The sequence below is a fragment of the Periplaneta americana genome, chromosome 17, assembly GCF_040183065.1.
Source record: "Periplaneta americana isolate PAMFEO1 chromosome 17, P.americana_PAMFEO1_priV1, whole genome shotgun sequence".
Classification (NCBI taxonomy): domain Eukaryota; kingdom Metazoa; phylum Arthropoda; class Insecta; order Blattodea; family Blattidae; genus Periplaneta; species Periplaneta americana.
Window position 1 is genome coordinate 119,732,346 of NC_091133.1, and position 23,092 is coordinate 119,755,437.

The window sequence follows — 23,092 nt, forward strand, 5'->3', positions numbered from 1 at the left end:
ACCTCTCTTTTTATTCCTAAGTGTACGACTTGCTTCCCGTCTTTCATTGAAATAATTATCTCTCTTCTCCTCAACTGGATCCTGTAAGAATTTCAATTTTGCCTGTTTCCTTCTTTCTACTACCATGCAACAATCTTCATCAAACCACGGTTTCTTTTTCTTAGTTTCATAATAACCTATGCTCTGCTCAGCTGCAATTTTGATACTATCTCTGATATTTTCCCACATGCTATTAACATCTAATTCTTTCTCAACTTCGTCGGAACTTTCTAAAGTGGCAAACCTATTCGAAATTTCGACCTGATAATTTTGCTTAGCTTCCTCGTCCTTTAATTTCAAAATATTGAATTTAGTAATATTAACTTGTTGCTCTACTCGCTTGGCTACTGATAATCTTTCTCTTAATTCTCCAATCACCAAATAATGGTCAGAATTACAGTCTGCACCCCTGAAAGTTCGAATATCTACTATACTAGTATGTCTCCGTTTATCTATCAAGATGTGATCTATTTGGTTGTGTGTCAATCCATCTGGAGAAGTCCAAGTATATTTATGTATATCCTTATGGGGGAATGTTGTACTTTTGACAATTAAATTTTTCGATGTGGCAAAGTTGACTAATCTAACTCCATTGTCACTACTAATTGCGTGTAGGCTCTCTTTTCCAATAGTTGGTCTAAAAATATCCTCCCGTCCTACTTTAGCGTTGAAATCCCCCAATAAAATTTTCATATGATATCTAGGGAACTGATCAAAAGTATGTTCCAATTCCTCATAGAAGCTATCCTTTACATAGTCGTCTTTCTCTTCTGTAGGGGCGTGAGCATTTATAACTATGATGTCGCACCATCTACCCTTAAGTACTAAATATGATAACCTGTCACTGATAAATTCGACCTTTTTTACTGCTGATTTTATTCTTTTATGTACAAAGAATCCTGTTCCTAATTGGTGATTATTGTTTCCTTCCCCATAATACAACAAGTAATCTCCTATTTGTGATATGCCATTCCCATCTAACCTAACCTCTTGTACTCCTACGAAGTCTATTCTATATCTAGCTAGTTCTTTTGCTACTAATGTTACCCCTCCTGTTCTATAAAGACTAGTTACGTTCCAAGTGCCAAATCTCAAAACCTTATTCCTTTGCTGTGGTCGTGCCAGAGAATCAGTCCTATTCCGAGGCTTACTGTAGGAATTCGTAACAAGCTGTTTTTTACGGTGATGGGTTGTTAGCCCTTCGCCCAACCCCCAAGCTGGAGGACCACCCCTTATCGGCTGTCCACGACTGCTTATTCAATATATTCGCAGCTACCCTCCATATCTGGAGGCCGTCTCCTCTATCCGCAACCTGAGGACGCGCCATGCCGTGGTGATAGGGACCCACCATACATGGAATAATAATAATAATAATAATAATAATAATAATAATAATAATAATAATAATAATAATAATAATAATAATAATAATAATAAGTCTCTTTCATAGTCTGTCATTGGTGGCATTTTCTTATCTTCCTTGTCTTCAGAATTATTTTACAATGAAATAATATTATTCTCCTATAAAGCTGCCAGAATGGCTAATATATGAACCGACATTCAATTGTTTCGTTGATTTGCGACTCAAAAGAAAGCTCTGTTTATGGGAATGCCCAGTCTATTTCAACTATCCATTAATTTAATTCGTTTAGAAGGTCATGATTGTGATTGTCAATGTTAGAATCAGGTCGTCAAATCTCGATTTGTCAAAGCCAAAGTTTCAGTCTAGGAAAAGGACTTTCAACAAAGTTTCGTAGTTTCATTTTGGAGATGCCGATAAGCTCACTGTATTATAATATCAATTTTTGTTTTCCACCTGTGCTTATCTTAATATTTGGATTTATATGAACGTTTTCGACACTTGGTGTGTGTCATCTTCAGATATGGGGTCTATGTCATTGTGTGTTGTGAAGACCTAGCTTCTTAATTATGTTGTGGGTTGTTCACTTGTGAATGACCTTTCATGATTTCTTAATTTACTATAAGCAGTGTGTGGTTGGTTGTATGATTCTGTTAAATTCTGTCTTTTGAAAACCCATTTAGGACAATAAAAAAATTATGTTAAAAACATTATAACACATAAATATAAACAAGTAAAATATATACACTATAAAAACACTGTATACACTATATCACTTTTTCACATATATGGTTGGCTGTGTTGGCCTGTTATATCGTTAAAATTGGGCTGTTTTACTGTTCTTGGTAAGAACTGTCTTTTTGACGCACTTTCACTGATTTTCCATATTGTATGTTGGGGTTTTTGATGTTGTTCAAGTTGACTACTGTGAATCGTGGATGCTGTTATTGAATACTTAGACGTATATAATACAAGCTATTTTCTGTTGGGTCCGCTGTCTAGTATGGCCATGCGTGTCTGCAACAATTTACTTTATATTAATAGATAGAACTAATACGATTTTGTTTTTTATTAAGTTGGAATCTGTCGCGTAAAAATGTTGTATGGAAAATACTTACAATTTTAGTTGATGTTGGAGTGTTCCTATGTGGTGCATGGTTGAGACTAGAATGGCAGGCTCAATTACAATATTTTCTTAATGTACGTCATCTGGAGTGGGAAGTGGAGGGGATATTGGTGGGACCTGTGTGGTTGTTGTGTGTGTTTGTTTCGGTGGGAATAATTTAAACAAGTTAAAAAGTGGGTTATTTGTATTGGCTATTTGTTCGTTGAGGAGGGGTCTTCCTGAGTTAAATTCTTTTGTAATGTGAAATTGTTCCGCGGTGTCTATTGTGGAGTTATTTATGATTTTTAATATTTTTAATGTGTCATTTATATTTGTTAATTCATGATTTTCCTCGATGAGGTGCTGTGCAAATTTGGATTTGTTCCTATTGTAAATAAAATCGGAGGTGTGTTCACGGTATCTAATTTTGAAGTTACGTCGAGTCTGACCTATGTATGTTTTGGGGCAGTTTTTACATTTCAATTGATATATTCTGCTGTTTAGTAATGGTTCGTAGTTGTTGGTTTTGTTCGGAATTATATTGTTTAGTTTATTGTTGGTGCTGGGGGCTATATTGATGTTTTGTTTTTTGAAAAAATTCCTGAGTTTGTTTGATATTTACCCATAGAAAGTCAAACTGTGCCATTGTTTTTTGTTTTTTATTTTTTATTTTTGCGGGTTGGAGTGTAGTGGAGTCTTTTTTATTTAGTTTTAATTTTCTTTTTTGTATTATGCGAGATATGTCGACGATACATTAATACTATATGAAAACACTCAAAACATAGACAATCAAATATTAAATGAGTTCAACAAACTACACCAAAATATAAAATTCACACTAGAACAAAGTAACAATAAAAATAGTCTCAATTTTTTGGACCTAAACATAACAATAGAACCTCCAATAATAACATTCAACATACACAGGAAACAAACTTCAACCACACACTCTATAAACAAACAATCCACGCACCCCATTACACACAAAATTAGCAAATTCCGTTTTCTCATCGACAGATTGCTTACAACCCCATTAAATAAAGAATAATTATAACAAAGAACTAAATTACATAAAAAAACTAGCCAGGGAAAACGGATATGAAAACCAATTGATCAATAAATTAATACAAAAAAGAAAATTAAAACAAAATAAAAAGACTCCACTACACTCCAACCCGCAAAAATAAAAAACAAAAAACAAAAAACAATGGCACAGTTTGACTTTCTATGGGAAAATATCAAACAAACTCAGTAATTTTTTCAAAAAACAAAACATCAATATAGCCCCCAGCACCAACAATAAACTAAACAATATAATTCCGAACAAAACCAACAACTACGAACCATTACTAAACAACAGAATATATCAATTGAAATGTAAAAACTGCCCCAAAACATACATAGGTCAGACTCGACGTAACTTCAAAATTAGATACCGTGAACACACCTCCGATTTTATTTACAATAGGAACAAATCCAAATTTGCACAGCACCTCATCGAGGAAAATCATGAATTAACAAATATAAATGACACATTAAAAATATTAAAAATCATAAATAACTCCACAATAGACACCGCGGAACAATTTCACATTACAAAAGAATTTAACTCAACGAACAAATAGCCAATACAAATAACCCACTTTTTAACTTGTTTAAATTATTCCCGCCGAAACAAACACACACAACAACCACACAGGTCCCACCAATACCCCCTCCACTTCCCACTCCAGATGACGTACATTAAGAAAATATTGTAATTGAGCCCGCCATTCTAGTCTCAGCCATGCACCACATAGGAACACTCCAACATCAACTACAATTGTAAGTATTTTCCATACAACATTTTTACGCGACAGATTCCAACTTAATAAAAAACAAAATCGTATTAGTTCTATCTATTAATATAAAGTAAATTGTTGCAGACACGCATGGCCATACTAGACAGCGGACCCAACAGAAAATAGCTTGTATTATATACTTCTAAGTATTCAACAACAGCATCCACGATCCACAGCAGTCAACTTGAACAACATCAAAAACCCCAACATACAATATGGAAAATCAGTGAAAGTGCGTCAAAAAGACAGTTCTTACCAAGAACAGTAAAACAACCCAATTTTAACGATATAACAGGCCAACACAGCCAACCATATATGTGAAAAAGTGATATAGTGTATACAGTGTTTTACAGTGTTTTTATAGTGTATATATTTTACTTGTTTATATTTATGTGTTATAATGTTTTTAACATAATTTTTTTATTGTCCTAAATGGGTTTTCAAAAGACAGAATTTAACAGAATCATACAACCAACCACACACTGCTTATAGTAAATTAAGAAATCATGAAAGGTCATACACAAGTGAACAACCCACAACATAATTAAGAAGCTAGGTCTTCACAACACACAATGACATAGACCCCATATCTGAAGATGACACACACCGAGTGTCGAAAACGTTCATATAAATCCAAATATTAAGATAAGCACAGGTGGAAAACAAAAATTGATATTATAATACTTTCAACAAAGTTAAATTTGTCTACTAAAGTCGACTTTGGGGGAGTCTCGGTTTTGAATACGACTCTGAGAGATTATTGGTAAGTTTTTTCTCTCTCTAAAAACATTACAAGGAGTAGGACCTCATGGCAATGATTCGCACAGTTTCCTAAGTACTAAAGGCAGTCATGCCTCCTACTGCCACTACTACCACCATCAAATTTTATATTTTTACTTTTTCAATAATAATAATAATAATAATAATAATAATAATAATAATAATAATAATAATAATAACAATAATAATAAGGCCTATATTTATCGCTCGTCTGCGAATTGATATACCGGTACCATAAGTACTACCTACATCAACAATACTGATTAGCACGGTGAGTAACCAACGTGCTGAGAGAGGTGTTATCGCGATGTGTGGGCAAATGTATTTGCCCAAGAAAGCATATAGCAAGTGCATTCCGCGATGTCTGGCCATATCTTGAGGATAAAAGATTTGCCCATGTTAACCTTTCGAGTGGGAAAGAATATGAAGAATTTCAATGAATATCAAATAAAATATACTACAGTATTGAAGGAAGTGCATATTGTATTTTATTACTTCAATTCAAATATAGACGTTTCACACAATTCTTGGAATTATCAAATTTCTGCACATTTAAAGGACAAAATTAAAATTCTTTCAATCATTTGTTATCATTGTACACTGCTCTCTTATGCTTATTGAGAATTAAAGCAACGGCTTTCCCAAAACACACTATGAAATGTTTCATATCAAACAATTTTTTATCTCGAAAAGAAGACAAAAACGAGAAAAATTCTATTAAACTTTTCTGTTTGAAATATCTCAAAGAAAAACCTGACATTAATGACATTACTTACAGTTCACCCTGTATATATGAATATCAAATGAAATACACTGCAGTATTGAAGGAAGTATAATTATATTTTATTACTTCAATTCAAGTATAGACATTTCACACAATTCCTGGAATTTCTTTAAATCCCCTGACAGTTTTGCTGTAAATCAATACTTTGTCCACCTTATACATGGTTCTTATTTGTGGTATTAAGGAGAAAGTTAATTGCATAAAATAAATTAATACTGAATTTGAAGGACTCAATAGTTCTAGCATTTCCTTTTCAAACTGTGAACACACCAATTTCTGGTTAATTGCAAAAATTCTTTAATCTTCTTCTATCCAGTTTTCTTGAACTCATATCTAACACAACAGTTGAAAAATTATTTCAGTAAGGAACTGCATATAGGAAGTGAAATATGTATTTCGTTTCTGGAATTAAGTTGTCTTCTGATTATATTTAAGTTCAATTATTTACAACACAGCAGACTGATGTTGCTACACTCAGCTAAGTCTTGGCTTTTTTTCAGGCGGTGGTTTCATGTTCCTGGGGGTATCTGGTTTTTCTGATTTTACTTCACGAGTCTCTGCTCTCATTTCCTCTGGAAAAAAAAAAGGGAGGGGGGATCAAAGAGCTTTAATGATTACATGTAAGAGATAAATGTGATATTAATATTAGTTATCTTTAAATTATATTCTGACACTAAAGAGCAATGAATACGGTGACACAAGACAGATGATGTCAAATATTTTATATTTTTGCTTCCAAAATAATCACTATAAACTCAATGATTATCGAAGACTAAATTAGCTTACTGGGAATGCAAGCAATTTCTCTTTTCGTAATAATATTGGGGCAAATCGTAAAACAGCGAACGCTAAGCTCCGCCCACGACCCTTTCCACTTTTCCCCTACAAGCTCACCACACACTCTAGCAGGAAAGAGTGGAAATAGGGGTTTAGGGTGGGGGTAACATCTAGTGGAGGAAAGTGGAACAAAAAGAGTGAATGCGGCATCTATGAAGCAAAAGAGGAACTTCGTCCTGTCTCCCTCTGTCTCTCCAGCCTCTCCTTTTCTGTTCCTTGCTTCATGTCTCTCTCTTTTTTTTTTCTTATGACTTTGCAGAGGGTAGAATTCGATCCGAGTATCTTCCTAATGAAACGCACACACGCACACTTTAGACCTCTCGGCTACCGAGGCGAGTTGGTGGTAGAAGGGAAAATGAATCTATTTGAAGAGTCCACTGCAAGAATGATGGATGTCATTTTGCAGGAGAAGCAATTGAAAGTTTGAAATGCTTAGGGCTCAAAGCTTAACTGTGATTTTCCGATCATTACTGGACAATGACTATCAGTGTTAATGCCATGTAACTCTGTATGTACATTCTATATGTCTTAAGCTATGCATTGGCAGTCTTGGTTCATTTTCGACAAGAAAGTGACATCCATCATTCTTGCAGTGGACTCTTCATTTATGTTCAAGGGAACTGCCGTAACGTATTGCAGAAATGCAATGTGTGTCGTTGAATATGTCTTAGTATGTATAAGTAATAGGGGAAGTGAAGTGCCATTCGCGAAAGTGAAAAGGGCAAGTTTGAACCTTTGCTTATAATCAAAGTGCAAAGTTAACAGGTGTGTGTTGTTTTATGAAAAAACCACATTACATGTGGTTGTTGTCTAATGCACCCTAATTTGGTTGTATTGTGTATTAGTACGTAGGAAAAAAGTATTGTGTTGTAAAATATGAAATACGTGCGAGGCGGTAGGCAGTGATCCACCGAAGCGGGACAGATAGTAGAGAGAGAGAGAGCAGGCCAGTGAGGTGCCGAGCGGCAAGGGTGGGGATAACTTTCCCTACTGGGGTTCGCTGTTTTACGATTTATCCTAATATTATGTTGGAAAACTTGGAGACATTCTTTTTACGCATTTTGGAATAACTTGGTTCCTTTTATTACAAATGGCATTAGTATTATAGAGAATGTCTGATAAGCCAATACCTATTGTTAAGTTGGTAATACCCATGTTCAATTCCCAGTTTCCCCTCAATTTATGATGTGTTCCAGGTAACACAGCGGTGTTCTCTAGGAGCTCTGGTTCCCCTGTGGCACTATCATCTCAATACGGATATAGTGTAGACTAGCCTCCTATGGCACACCCTGGGCAACAAGTCTGTTGATGAATTGGTCTACACAACTGGCTTCACATGACTGAATGACGTACAGTCAAGTAATCGCTATTAGTAAAAAAAAAAAATATATATATATATATATATATATATATACAAACTGTCAAGGTCTAGAACATGGTTAGTATTGTAACAAGCCAGTAACTATTTAGAATGGCCTCTGAACCTAGTTTTTCCTCTTGTGCAGTAAGAAAGAAACTTAATAATGAGTATATTCTGTTTGTGAAGAACAAGTGCAAAAATGTTTTAATGGTTGTGTTACATTCTTACATACTGTATTATTAGATTGTTATTGTGTTGTTGTTGAGTGGTGATCAGTTGACTTACAACATTTTTTTCTCTAGTTTCTCAATAAAGTGCTTCATGGTTATTGTTCTTCCTATTATCTTGGGAGACATGAGGGAAAAAGACCTTTGGCGAGACCAAGACGTAGATGGAAGCATAATACTAAAATGGATTTCAGGGAGGTGAGATATGACGGCAGGGACTGGATTAATCTTGCTCAGGATAAAGACTGATGGCAGGCTTATGTGAAGGCGGCAATGAACCTCCGGATTCCCTAAAACCATTTTTGAGTAAATACTTCTTATTATCAGAAATTAGTTTATCACTGAGGAGAAGTTACTGTTTGTTCAAAATATCATTTTTGTTACATACTGAACAGTTTGTTGTTGTTGTTGTTATTATTATTATTATTATTGATATTATTATTACTATTACTACTACACCATGGCTACAAATTATTGGACAATTTCAGAAGGCTATATTTTCACCAATATTGAACATAAATACATGATCTTACCACCATTTGAAAGAGGGAAGTTTGAAGTTTTATACTAACCTTAGATGTACTCGATGTGAGCCCCACGTGTAATACAGCAGACGACCAGCCGGTGATCCCATTCTTGCCAAACCCCCTCAAGCATGTATTATGTAGCATTCCTGACTGCTGTGTTAATGCATCTTCTCAATTCAGCCAACGTCACTGGAAGTGGAGGTATGAAAACATTGTTCTTGACCAAACTCCACAGAAAGAAATCACACACTGTGAAATCCGGTGAACGGGGTGGCCATGTGTAGAAGATCCTGTGTGCATCCATTGCACAACCAATCCATCGATCTGGTAGGTGTTGATTTAGGTACCTCCGGACCTCTGTATGCCAATGTGGAAGGGCTCAGTCTTGTTTGAAAATGAACCTCTGTTCCTCCTTGTCCGTGAGTTGTGGCATTAGCCATTTTCCTAAATGAACACCTACGATGAATTGGTCGTGCAACGGTCGCAGACAGCAGCTTCTGCATATGGCCACCCCGTTCACCGGATTTCACAGTGTGATTTCTTTCTGTGGGGTTTCGTTAAGGACAATGTTTACATACCTTCACTTCCAGCGACGTTGGCCAAATTCAGAAAGCGCATTAACACGGTAATCAGGAATGTCACACAAGACGTGCTTCAGAAGGTTTGGCAAGAATGGGATCACTGTCTGGACGTGTGCCGTATTACACGTAGGGCTCACATCGAGTGCATCTAAGGTCAGTATAAAACTTCAAACTTTCCTCTTTCAAATGGTGGTAAGATCAAGTATTTATGTTCAGCTGAATGGTACCAAGATGGCATAGAGGCTCTAACATCTAGGTGGCACAGAGCGATAGATTTGAATGAAGACTAAATGAAAAAATAGGTATTTGTAGCCAATTAATTGGGGAATAAGGTGGTATAGTTGGATTTCTAATAAAGACAAACTTTGAATGAGAAAAAAAATGATGTGCATTACTATTGAACTGCCTAGTAACAAACCAGTTGAAGGAACTAACCTGTAGGAGCCTGTCTCTGTTGAGGCATAACAGAGGGAATGGGAAACTTGCGAACCAATTCTCCCAAAAGCATGTCCACTCGATGGCGCTGGAACAGAGAACTTGGCTCTTCCCGTTGAGTTTCTTTCTTTGCCGCCAGACGCTCTGGAACTTTGCGTTCCTTTAAATCCCAAGTGTAGCCCTTTGAAGGGTGATACCGAGAGTACGAATTTGCTTCCTCAAATGCAGACTGCAGATGGTGGACTGCTGATATCTGTATAACACGTGAAAGATGATTTCAACATTTGAAAGTCAATATGAAGAGTTAGTCCATATCGTAGGTTTCTTGGTAAAAGTGACCAAGTCACATTCCAAGGCATCCAACCTTTATGAAAATTTAAGACATAATTATATATTAAAAACTAATAATATAGCACATTTACCTTCAAAATAACTTGTTACTAACATCTAAAGAAGTACAATTATTTTTGGATGGATCATTAAACCTTTAAATGCCTTTTCCCAACAATTTTCAATTTTGGACTTGGTCACTTTTCCCAAGAAACCGACGATATATTAAAATATGATAGGATAGAAAATAAATGTTTTTGTAATTTACACAGATATACAGGATCAGCAAAGAATCACAATAATCAAAATTGGTCATCAAAAGCATCTGAATAAGAATCTTTTTTAGGGTAAATTATTGATTTATTTATTTTATTGAGTTATTTTACGATGCTGCATCAACATCTCGGTATCAATGATATGAAGGTGATAATGCCGGTGAAATGAGTCTGGGGTCCAGCACCGAAAGTTACCCAGCATTTGCTCGTATTGGGTTGAGGGAAAACCCCGGAAAAAACCTCAACCAGGTAACTTGCCCCGACCGGGATTCGAACCCGGGCCACCTGGTTTCGCGGCCAGACGTGCTGACCGTTACTCCACAGATGGGGAATAAATGATAGAAACTTACTCCTGTGGTTTAAGGGGTTAGGTACAGCTTAAAGCAGTAAAATTTTTGGAAGTATTCAACATTTTTTTTTTCCTCCATTACTGTATCTTGTACAATAATGAAAATTGGTATGTGTAAAACACTGTCCTTCTGCTATAATATGAAAAAAAAAAAAATTTTACAATTAAAAAAAAATATATATATATATATTTTTTTTTATTTATTTATTTTTTTTTTAATTCAAAATTGTGGCAGTTTACTGTGCAGTGATGAAGCGTTTTCCCTCATAACTCATAAACTTGTTAACATTTTTCATCTTGTCTCTCTTTTATTTTATTGCTGAAACTCATGTTTACAATATCGTGCTCTTTCAACTACATTCCTTAATAAATAATATTTTTTTTTATTTTGTTTTAGAAGAAAATATTGATATTTGACCATTTTTTAAATGAATTTATTTTTTATCAGACAATCTATCAAAGGTAGAGAAGTTATTTTTATTTTATTGGGTTATTTTACGACACTGTATCAACATCTAGGTTATTTAGCGTCTGAATGATATGAAGGTGATAATGCCGGTGGAATGAATCCGAGGTCCAGCACTGAAAGTTACCCAGCATTTGCTCGTATTGGGTTGAGGGAAAACCCCGGAAAAAACCTCAACCAGGTAACTTGCCCCAACCGGGATTCAAACCCGGGCCACCTGGTTTCGTGGCCAGACGCGCTGACCGTTACTCCACAGGTGTGGACTAGAGAAGTGATCTTGCATCATATTGCAGATATGGCATGCATAAATACACACAAAAAATTTCATCACAGAATGCTGAATAGTTTTTGAGTTATGTAGCAAATGCTTCATCACTGCACAGTGAACTGAATTTTCAATTAAAAAAAAAAAAAAAAAAAAAAAAAAAAAAAAAAAAAAAAAAAAAACACTAATTTTTTTAAATCGTAAAAATATTTTTTTTTATATAGCAGAAGGACAGTGTTTTACACATCCTGATTTTCATTATTGTACAAGATACAGTAATGGAGGAAAAAACATGTTGAATATTTCCAAAATTTTACTGCTGTAAGCTGTACCTAACCCCTTAAATAATGGAGCAACAAGAATATTTTCTTACATATGTTACCTGACATATGTTTTTATAGCAGTAATTACTTTTGTTTAAATAAATGTCTCTTCTCTTCCATCCTTTCCAATACTTACTTACAAATGGCTTTTAAGGAACCCGAAGGTTCATTGCCACCCTCACATAAGCCCACCATCGGTCCCTATCCTGTGCAAGATTAATCCAGTCTCTATCATCATATCCCACCTCCTCAAATCCATTTTAATATTATCCTCCCATCTACGTCTCGGCCTCCCCAAAGGCCATTTTCCCTCCGGCCTCCCAACTAACACTCTATATGCATTTCTGGATTCGCCCATACGTGCTACATGCCCTGCCCATCTCAAACGTCTGGATTTAATATTCCTAATTATGTCAGGTGAAGAATACAATGCGTGCAGTTCTGCGTTGTGTAACTTTCTCCATTCTCCTGTAACTTCATCCCGCTTAGCCCCAAATATTTTCCTAAGCACCTTATTCTCAAACACCCTTAACCTATGTTCCTCTCTCAGAGTGAGAGTCCAAGTTTCACAACCATACAGAACAACCGGTAATATAACTGTTTTATAAATTCTAACTTTCAGATTTTTTGACAGCAGACTAGATGATAAAAGCTTCTCAACCGAATAGTAACACGCATTTCCCATATTTATTCTGTGTTTAATTTCCTCCCGAGTGTCATTTATATTTGTTACTGTTGCTCCAAGATATTTGAATTTTTCCACCCCTTCGAAGGATAAATCTCCAATTTTTATATTTCCATTTCGTACAATATTCTGGTCACGAGACATAATCATATACTTTGTCCTTTCGGGATTTACTTCCAAACTGATCGCTTTACTTGCTTCCAGTAAAATTCCAGTGTTTTCCCTAATCGTTTTCCATCCTTTCCAATATAGCAATAAAATACATGCGTTATCTGAATGTATGGTTTGTTCCTTTCTAATATTGACATAATCTTACCAATCTAGAGTTGACGACAGAGATGAGGTCAGGAGCCTGGTACACGATGCCAGCTATAATATAGTAGTCAGCCAGTGGTGTAGCCTGTGTGGGTGTGTGCCGGTGTTGCTTGCGAATGACATACAGAATTGGCTCCTGCACGTGTAGCAGGATGTATTCTAACCCAGTCATATTCCTGTAATAAAAACAGATGATGCAACTGCTGTGATGGACCAGGAAGTGCGAAGAACTTATGTCAAATTATAATCACAAAGGTCGTCAGTTCGAAACCATATTTAGGTTATGCTACTATATGAAGATTTTATCAAAAGAAATCTATTGCATATCGGGAAAATAACAGTTATTTCCAATGAATGACATAAATTAAAACTAACATTGCCGGTTTAACATATATCAGTACATAAAACACACAATTAAATAATTTACTTACTTAAGATTTTTAGAGAACCCGGAGATTCATTGCCGCCCTCACATAAGCCTGCCATTGGTCCCTATCCTGAGCAAGATTAATCCAGTCCCTACCATCATATCCCAACTCTCTCAAACCCATTTTAATATTATCCTCCCATCTACGTCTTTGCTCCCCAAACGTCTTTTTTCCTCTGGCCTCCCAATTAACACTCTATATACATTTCTGAATTCGCCCATCTGCTCCTGCCCTGCCCATCTCAAACGTCTGGATTTAATGTTCCTGTGTTGTGTAACTTTTTCCATTCTCCTGTAACTTCATCCCTCTTAGCTTCAAATATTTTTCTAAGCACCTTATTCTCAAACATCCTTAACCACTGTTCCTCTCTCAAAGTGATAGTCCAAGTTTCACAACCATACAGAACAACCGGTAATATAAGTTTTATAAATTCTAGCTTTCAGATTTTTTGAAAGCAGATTGGAAGATAAAAGCTTCTTAACCGAATAATAACAGGCATTTCCCATATTTATTCTGCGTTTAATTTCCTCCCAAGTATCATTTATACTTGTTACTGTCGCTCCAAGATATATGAATTTGTCCACCGCTTCAAAGGACAAATTTCAAATTTTTATATTTTCATTTCGTACTATGTTCTGGTCATGAGACATAACCATATACGAGGGAGGATCGAAAAGTAATGTACAACTTTTTGTGGCAAAGTATTTAATAGGTAAACAAAACTAAATAATACAGAAAAAAACTACAGGTTTTATCTATTTTCCAACACAGGAACCAAGTCTCTTGACACATTTCCCCCATCGTGACACCAGATTCAGTACACCTTGTTCATAAAACTCTGTTTTCTGGGCATATAACCACCTACACACAACTGGTTTCACTTCTTCATCCGAACCAAAGCGCTGGCCTCCTAGGAATATTTTCATTGGTCGAAAGAGGAGAAACTCAGACGATGCGAGGTCTGGGCTGTAGCGGAGAATCTGTCAGTATATTACATAATTGGCGTCATACAGGTGAATGACGTAAGTAAAGTACTCGTCATTAATAAAAGAAAATAAAAAATATATATATATTTTTTAAATTAAAATTTACAGTGTTATTTCTGCTGCAGCAAAGGGATCACTTGAAACGAACAACAAAAACAGTCCTATTTCTCCTATTAACCAGCTCCTTACGAAGAGAGTTTAGAGTTGGATTCTAAGATATTTCATAGTTCCCTGGTATAATTTGGACCTCGACTGTACACACATTCGCAATTAATTTCCTGGTGGTATATGCTTCATATTTTTCCTTTATGGAGATTCCATCATTTTTTTTATATTACCATACAACACAAATATATAGGCTAGGGTACGTTCGTTTCAATGTAAAACAGATTAAGCACAATCGTTTTCAGCCACTGACTATCATCTTTGCAGAGATATGGATGATTTCCTTTTTCGTCACTTTGCAGAATAAATGTACTATTACCATATGTAAGTAACCGGCGATTATGAATGGTGCACAAAAATTACATTTTAACTAGGGTTACTACCTTTTTAACCGAGGCTGATCCACACTGCCATCAAAGTTCTTTTTTTTAAGTAGGTTATTTTAAGATGCTGTATCAACATCTTAGGTTATTTAGCGTCTGAGTGAGATGAAGGTGATAATTCCGGTGAAGTGAGTCTGGGATCCAGCACCGATATTACCCAGTATCTGATCAAATTGGGTTGAGGGAAAACCCCAGAAAAAAACCTCAACCCAGATAACTTGCCCCCACTGGGATTAGAGCCTGGGCCACCTCTGGTTTTGCGGCCAGACGTGCTACCTGTTACTCCACAAGTGTGAACGCCATCAATGTTCCTGTTGACAAATTTTATTGGTTCTTGCTGAACATAAATGCAAAAAAACTTACGTTAGCTGTTCTGGATTCAGACGCTGCATCTTAACGATTTCATTGTTGCAAGTACGATCAAAGAACGGATTACTGCGCTCAGAGAAATAGTCCATAATGTTGCTTGGATTAAGCATTGGAATCCAAGCACTATCATGCCATGACAGCCCCAAAGGGTTTTCTGTAACAGGAATATCAAGTAATGTTAGAGAAATTAACATAAATTACAAATACAGTAGGGTCCTGATTATCCGGACTTCCATGTTATCTTTTTTTTTTTTTAAATTACAGTACTTAATGTATGTATACAGAATTGAACAATAACTAAGTTTTTGAAGCCAATTACATACTGTAGCCTACTGTATTATGAATAAAAACTCGTTTATAATATACATATGAGTAACATAATTGTACATTACTGGGTCTGACCTTTGTCCTCTTAAGATTACAGGATCAAAAATCACAAAGCACTTTCACCCTCTGTATTATCCGGATTTTTGCTTATCCGGATTGCCCTCAGCTCATATAGTTCGGATAATCCAGACTCTACTGTATAATTAAGTTTTCCTATAAAACCTTAACTTTTCAAATGCTACTCTACAAAAAATTCCTTACAAATTCAACCATTTTCACTTCCAAAATCACTGGAACTAACTCAGCGCTAGTTTCTCCCAGCTCTGAAATGGCGGCATCCACTCACAAACCTATTTTCGTTTTCCTTAAGGACGATTCTACTTTGTGGAATAGAATGGGAATGTATGGGTTAATATGAAGCTGGTTGTCTTGCTGTGAATTTTCCTCTTGTACTGCAATACATCAGAGCAGCTGACTACGGACTGGAAGGTTCGGGGTTCGATCCTAGGTGGTGACAGGATTTTTTCTCTTTGCCAAACTTTCAGAACAGCCCCAAGGTTCACTCAGCCTCCTATAAAATTGAGTACCAGGTCTTTCCCGGGGGTAAAAGGCAGTCAGAGCGTGGTGCCGACCACACCACCTCATTCTAGTGCTGAGGTCATGGAAAGCATGGGGCTCTATCTCCATGCCCCCCCAAGTGCCTTCATGGCATGTTACGGGGATACCTTTGCCTTTCTTTTTTTACTGCAATACATCAGTCACTTAGTTTTTTAGTACTATATTATGCTAATATCATTTTGTAATGCTCAATTATTGCTCTTTTATTATTTATTTCATTTCATTAAGGTGTAAAACAAAATAAATCTTATACTTTGAAACTATACGTTAGTTTCAAGGAATTATGTTTTCTGTCATAACTTTACCAAATTCGTACTCCATCCCACTTCCTCCTGACCGTTAGGAAAATAGGATTATCCCCAGCCCTTACTATCACATCCTGTCGATTTATTTGTTTCACGCAAGTGCTATGACTTTGGAGCTGTTCTATACTATCTTTTTATTTTGCACCATGGCAGTGTCATATAACTAGAAATGAAAAAAAAAAAAAAAAATGTAGGTAGTTTTCAAGAAGAGGCAACTCTCCCTTTCTCACTAAACCTAAACTAAATGAAAATAAAGCAAATAAACAAGATTACGTTAGGTTAAGGTTTAGTTAAAGTTAGGTTTCATGAGGCAGAATAAGTGATTCCTCGGAAATTACCAAATTTTAATCTCAGTGTCTTCGAACAGTAATCATGGCCACAAAGGAGACATCTACTCCAGTAATTTATCATTATCTATTAACAATAACTGTCATACACATCTCAAAGTTCGTTAAGCAGAGTATCACTGATATAACAAATGTTTCAAGAATCTCATCAACAAACTCATTTAGAGTTAGGCCTATAACCTCTGCATTAGAGTTATACATGCTTCACCTTCCACTCCAAATGGGAAATCAACTTTAAATGGGTAATGTTTACCTGATAAACAGGAAGTCCTTCCTGGCATCATTTTTCTCAGTTGTTACTTAAGACACCTTGTCGTAATTAACTGAAACAAAAATAAAATTAATTATTATCAATACACTAACATTAAACAAGGCTGTGTATATCATCGTATCATCAATCACCAGTCACTTTTCCAACACTTCCAATTAACAAGTAGCCCCATATCAGTGACAAGAATAGGTAGAGTTAAAATTGAAGGTTCAGTATGTTCACGCCACTGTAAACGAATTTTTCACCGTTTTATTATTGCCACAACTCATTTAACTTCTTACTGCACTTTATATACGGGATGTTCATATTTATTTTTGCACAAAACGCAGTTCAGAAGCAAAATATAACAATAAGAGCAGTGGTTCGAATGAATCAGGCATTTGTCCTCTTGTTGGGATGCTTTCCGCTTAATTCACTAGGTGACTCCCGACTCGGTCAAGCAGGGACAACAACATTACAAACGAAATAATTAGGTATGTAGTATTATGTGAGAGATTAAGTTAGGATTGGTTAGGTATGTAGTATTGTGTGAAAGGTTCATCACAGTTGGTGACACTGAAAAGCCCATGATTCCCTTCCTTACATTACATCACATTAAGAATATATTATCTTCCTGGGTCCTGGAATATAGTATACTATACTTGAAAACTTACAAATTAAACCAAACCCTTTAACTCTATTAAATATAGAATGGCCTATAATCTAAATTTAACAGAAGAAATACTGAAATCAGAAGTAAGCACTGAAATAATGAAACAATTGTCTTTAGAGACAATTAATGTTAAGTACCCTCCACAAAACTGGCTTCATTTATACAAAGACGGATCCTTGATCTCCAGAGAACAAGGTACCGGTGCAGGTGTTACGTGCTGTCTCTTCTCACTTTATAGATCTCTTGGATATGGAACAACAAGTTTTGATGGAGAAATCATTGCAATAAGTGAATGTCTCAGAAATCTTCTATTTCACATCAATAAATTTAAGAATGCAGTTATATTGTCAGATTTAAGCAGCTATTCTATCAATAGTCTCTAAACACACACCTTCATCTCAAACAGCAGAAATAACTAAAATGCTCTCTCAATTAATAACACTCAATAAAAGAATTGTATTCCAATGGATACCATCCCATTGTGGAATCCTGGGAAACGAGAATGCGGATGCTTTAGCAAAGAAGGGCAGCACTGCTACTTACAGACCTGTTACTAAATCTACGTATTACTCTGTGAAAAGATTTATTAAGTCTACATACTTAGACTTCAACAAACAAAATTTGATAACACAATCTCAAGGAAAAAATGGAACTCTCTGCATCATAATCCACAGTTAATTCCCGATTTACCACGAAAATCGTCTGTAGCTGCATTTAAATTGGCAACAGGCCATAATTGTTTGGCCAAACGCCTGCATAGAATTGGAATATATCAGTCCCCTAACTGCCTATTGTGCAACTCAAACCAAGAAATGGATTCGGAACACCTCAAAATCTGTGCTTCAGTGGCTGACCATGATAATATCTTTGAAAAATATTGGAGTGCAAGAGGTCAAATGACTTTATTGTCAAACGCCTGGCATTAGAATGCAACAACATACTTCATACATACATTTAGTTTCAATATCATAAATTTTTTACCCTTATAGTCACTTATCAAACAAAATAAATATGTCACGTCACCATATGTGACTTAGACATCAATAAATGATAGACAAATTAAAATACAATGTGAAGACGAATACAACCATCGTAAAAAAAACGGTAAAAATAAAAACATAGCTACGTATAGAATTGATGTCTCAGTTATAGTGAAGTGGCATGATATTTATTTTGTTTGATAAATGACTACAAGGGTAAAAGTTATGATATAATATGTATGTGCAGAGACCCGAAGTATAGTATAATATGCCTGCATCTGTGCCCTAACTGTAACCTATACAGAATTTTTCAGCATTTTTCCTCATTTCAGTGACTTTTTTAAGTGCAGAATTATACTGAACTTTAAAAATGAAACAAAAAATGTCTCAGAACTCAGGAGAATATGACGGTCTTTTTCACTCACGTGCGACGAACTGCGTACAGAAGTAACGTATGTATCTGGGGAGAGTTCGGTGAGCACAGAACTATCCTAGCGATCACATTTCCACTACTCCATAAAAATGTTGGCATTTTCAAGGTATTTTAGGAATGTTGTCTAGTTGCGCGTTAAATGCTTGACATGGTGCCCCACAATCAGTGGCAGTCTCACTGTCAATGACAGGTAACCCCATTGTCAGCGACAAAATTAGGTAGAGTTTGATGAGAGAACAGTTGTTTTGGACTATAGGCCTACTTGAGTTTACCTTTAGTAGCTGGTTGCGCGAAGTGTTAGAAAATTGGCGAGCGTTTGACGATATGCACCTAAGACTGCTTTATTGCTAGGTACTAAAACAATAAAATGTATGCCTACTGAAAAAAATATAGACTAACCTGGATTTCTGATATTTCAAGATAAGCTATCCTTTATGACTCATAATTGCTTCACAAACCTATATTTACGGCTCTACTGCAGAATATGTCCCACTATGCTTTAACATTACTTCTTACTTCGAAACCAGTGTAATATAACTCTAGAATATATATTGCAATCATATGAGATGACTCTCATCTTTAATAATGATTGCATTTGCTGTCGTTCAATGATAGATAACTTCAACAACAAAAGCACAATACTTTAATTCAAAATTCATTTTAACATTATTGAGGTTAGGGGTCGAAGTTACCGTTCTTTGTCAAAACTGTACTACCAACAGTAATTTTATAATTCGGAACAAGAAATTTCCAAATCAAATTATATATAGGCCTATAATTAGATCTAGTACTAAATCTAACACTTGCTAGAATAATAAATATTCTGTATTTTTCTTACACTTTATACAAATTCTACACTGATCAGCATCACTCCGTCCGCGTCTAAAACTTCCAGTGTAGCCAACCTCAACAATAAAATAACTCGCTAAGCAAAAAGTGAAAAAGGCCGAGTCGACCGTGATAGTTTTTTTTAACGTCAGGTTTGTAAAACTAGCTTTAGACCAAGAGGACTCAATTAGACCTTTCGGAAGTCTACGTAATTTTTTCGTGCACTATCACAGCCAGTGACGGCTCGTGAGATTTTGGTTTGCTAGGACATCTATTTATTTGTCTATGGTTAGAACTACTAAAATGTTCTACTAGTATAGCACAGCATTATCATAAATATATCACAGTGAAATCTATATTAATTTTTTTTTTTTTTTTACTTATACTGAACCCGTAACGATTCATTGGTCCAATCCTTTTTGGTGCTGCTGCTGTTGATATTTATGTTTAATTATGATTAAAAAAATTATTATAATCTTCTGCAAATCCAGTCTTTCAGGTGAAGCTCCTTGTAAAGCAGATTTGAATAATTTCAAGGGAAAAATTGTTCCGGGGCCGGGTATTGGTCCCGGGACCTCTGGTTGAATGTACCAGCGCTCTACCACTGAGCTACCTGGGAACTCCACCCGACACCGTCTCAACTTTTCCCTTTATATCCACACAACTCGCGTGGGCTGGCGAAACGCCAGAGAGACGGTGTCGGGTGGAGTTCCTGGGTAGCTCAGTGGTAGAGCGCTGGTACGTTCAACCAGAGGTCCCGGGATCGATACCCGGCCCCGGAACAATTTTTCCCTTGAAATTATTCAAATCTGCTTTACAGGGAGCTTCACCTGAAAGACTAGATTTGCATAATATATACGTTACTGTGTACGTTAACAGAAAACCACAATTCCAAGTCACACAGAGATTGTGTGCACTCGTTGTCGGTCTCTGGCGTTTCGTCAGCCCACGCGAGTTGTGTGGATATAAAGGGAAAAGTTGAGACAGTGTCGGGTGGAGTTTCCGGGTAGCTCAGTGGTAGAGTGCTGGTACGTTCAACCAAAGGTCCCGGGATCGATACCCGGCCCCGGAACAATTTTTCCCTTGAAATTATTCATATTATAATCTTCATTAGCTGAAAAGCATATACAAATGTCACGGGTTTCGTCATATACAAAAACAACAAAAACACGAGGTTTTAAAGTTATGGAGCACTCTACACATTAAAATTTAAAAGGGAAAATACTAATGAAAATATGTAAAAGTGCATTGTCTTATTAATATCAGATATATGCCACTGATCCTTTCACAATAGAAGTCCAGTTTCCTATGTTTGCAACTGGAAAATGTATTTATCACTTTATCATTAAAATTAACAATTTTGTCTAGGTTAAGCATAGAAAAATGTTGTTGTCTAGTGCCTTGCATTTGGCAATGAAGCCATTAGCAGAAGCATAGAAAAATAAAATCAGAGATATGCCACTGATCCATTCACGATAATTTTATTTGAATATGAAGTCCAGTGTCTTATCTTTCCTTGTGAATTCTGTTATGCTGTCTTTCCTGTGATTAGATTCAGCTGATGTGCATAGTAATGCACAAAATGTGCATATTTATAGGACTGTTTAATAACTGTTTATACACTTGCCTTCTCTTCACTCATTACAGCCGCTCCGTTGTAGATCTGGGTGATAAATTTGTCACAGTCACCATTCAGAACTGTATTCAACTGCTCTAAAATGCATTCCACTAATACTTCATTAAGCATTTTGGGTTTCTGAGATAAACAACTCTCACTATCTTACATGAAAAGCATCGTCCAATTCATAACGAAAAACGATGACCTTCTGCATATGATCGATACATCAGTTGATCGTCTCACATGACTGACAAAAATTTAAATTGTTGTATTTTAAAAGATATTTCATCGCAACATACCTTCAGAATAGTCAAGAAGTTCACTCTGAATTGTCTTGGAAGTTGCTGTAAACACTTTTGAGTTAAAAAAATGGTTTTTGAGAGATTCACCTAATTTTTCAGCAAATTCCAATAATCCTCGAAACATGCCAGGATTTAATGACTGTAAGGTTTCATTATGGCCACGTAATGTAAATTCAGATTTCCTGCAAAATTTTATACAGTGTATAATTTTCGAGAGAATTTCTCGATTACCTCACTTTCTCATTATGTTTGTTTACTGTCTGTAAGCATCACTTAGCTGATTTTCGATGTTTACTTTCCCTAACATAGCCAAATCAATGACATACTTAATATGTTTTGCGGAATCTTCCTGTTTTTTTAGTTTTCTCAGCTAAATGTTCTAAACCATTTACCTCCGCCTTTGTCCCAGTCACATCACCTCCGAACAACAAACACGGAAAGCAAAACATCTCCATCTGCATCTTCTTCATTTTCATCCTTATCATCATCATCACCACCACCATCGCCATCATCAAAAGATGCTTCCACTATTGTGGGTAGTCTAGGTATAACGTTCCTTCCATTGATCTCTACCTTTCTAGTTTTTCTTGCAACACCTCATTCCAATCTCCACCCCTTCCCTCTACATGCTTCTTCACCTGGTCACTCCATCTTGTACAGGGTCTACCTAATGTTCTATTGCCTCTGATTTTCAATTCCACAGCTTTCCTGAGAATTTTTGATAGATCCATCCGTTACACACGGCCATACCATTTCAGCCTTGATTTTTCAATAATTACCCATGCTTTGAAGTTAAATCTGATTCATCTCTAAGAGTCTCAAAATGTTTAATAAAATATAATAACATCGATTTGTATTTCAAATTTTAATTCCAATTTATTCTATTACACGCTATACTGGAGAATTAGCATGGTCACTTTGAACCGTGCCGTTACGTTTACCACCAAATTTAAGTAAATACACAATGTCACCAACATAAGAACATGACGTTGGTGTGTGGCGTAGTTGGCGGGAGAAATTTTTTCTCTCTCTGTCTACCGCCTTCGTTCTGAACATTATTGAGAGATAGCACCACTGTTAGCGACAATGTGTATTTGCGTAAATATTGCGAGTAAATTATGACGAGTACCTTAGATGAGAGGCTCGGGACAGAAACAGTTTTGCTGTAGCGCATGCGCGGACCTCTCATGCAGTGG

The 23,092-nt window shown here is 36.0% G+C and overlaps 1 protein-coding gene across 2 annotated transcripts in view; it reads right to left on the reverse strand.

Moving 5' to 3' along the window:
• The window catches only part of Vdup1 (arrestin family protein Vdup1), an 80,746-nt gene extending 70,733 nt beyond the window's left edge, over window positions 1-10,013 (reverse strand). For both annotated transcript variants that reach the window (XM_069816414.1, XM_069816413.1), the window contains exon 1: window positions 9,877-10,013. The gene's annotated coding sequence lies outside the window, so the exon portion shown is untranslated. The remainder of the gene's footprint in view (window positions 1-9,876) is intronic.
• Window positions 10,014-23,092: the final 13,079 nt, after the last annotated feature.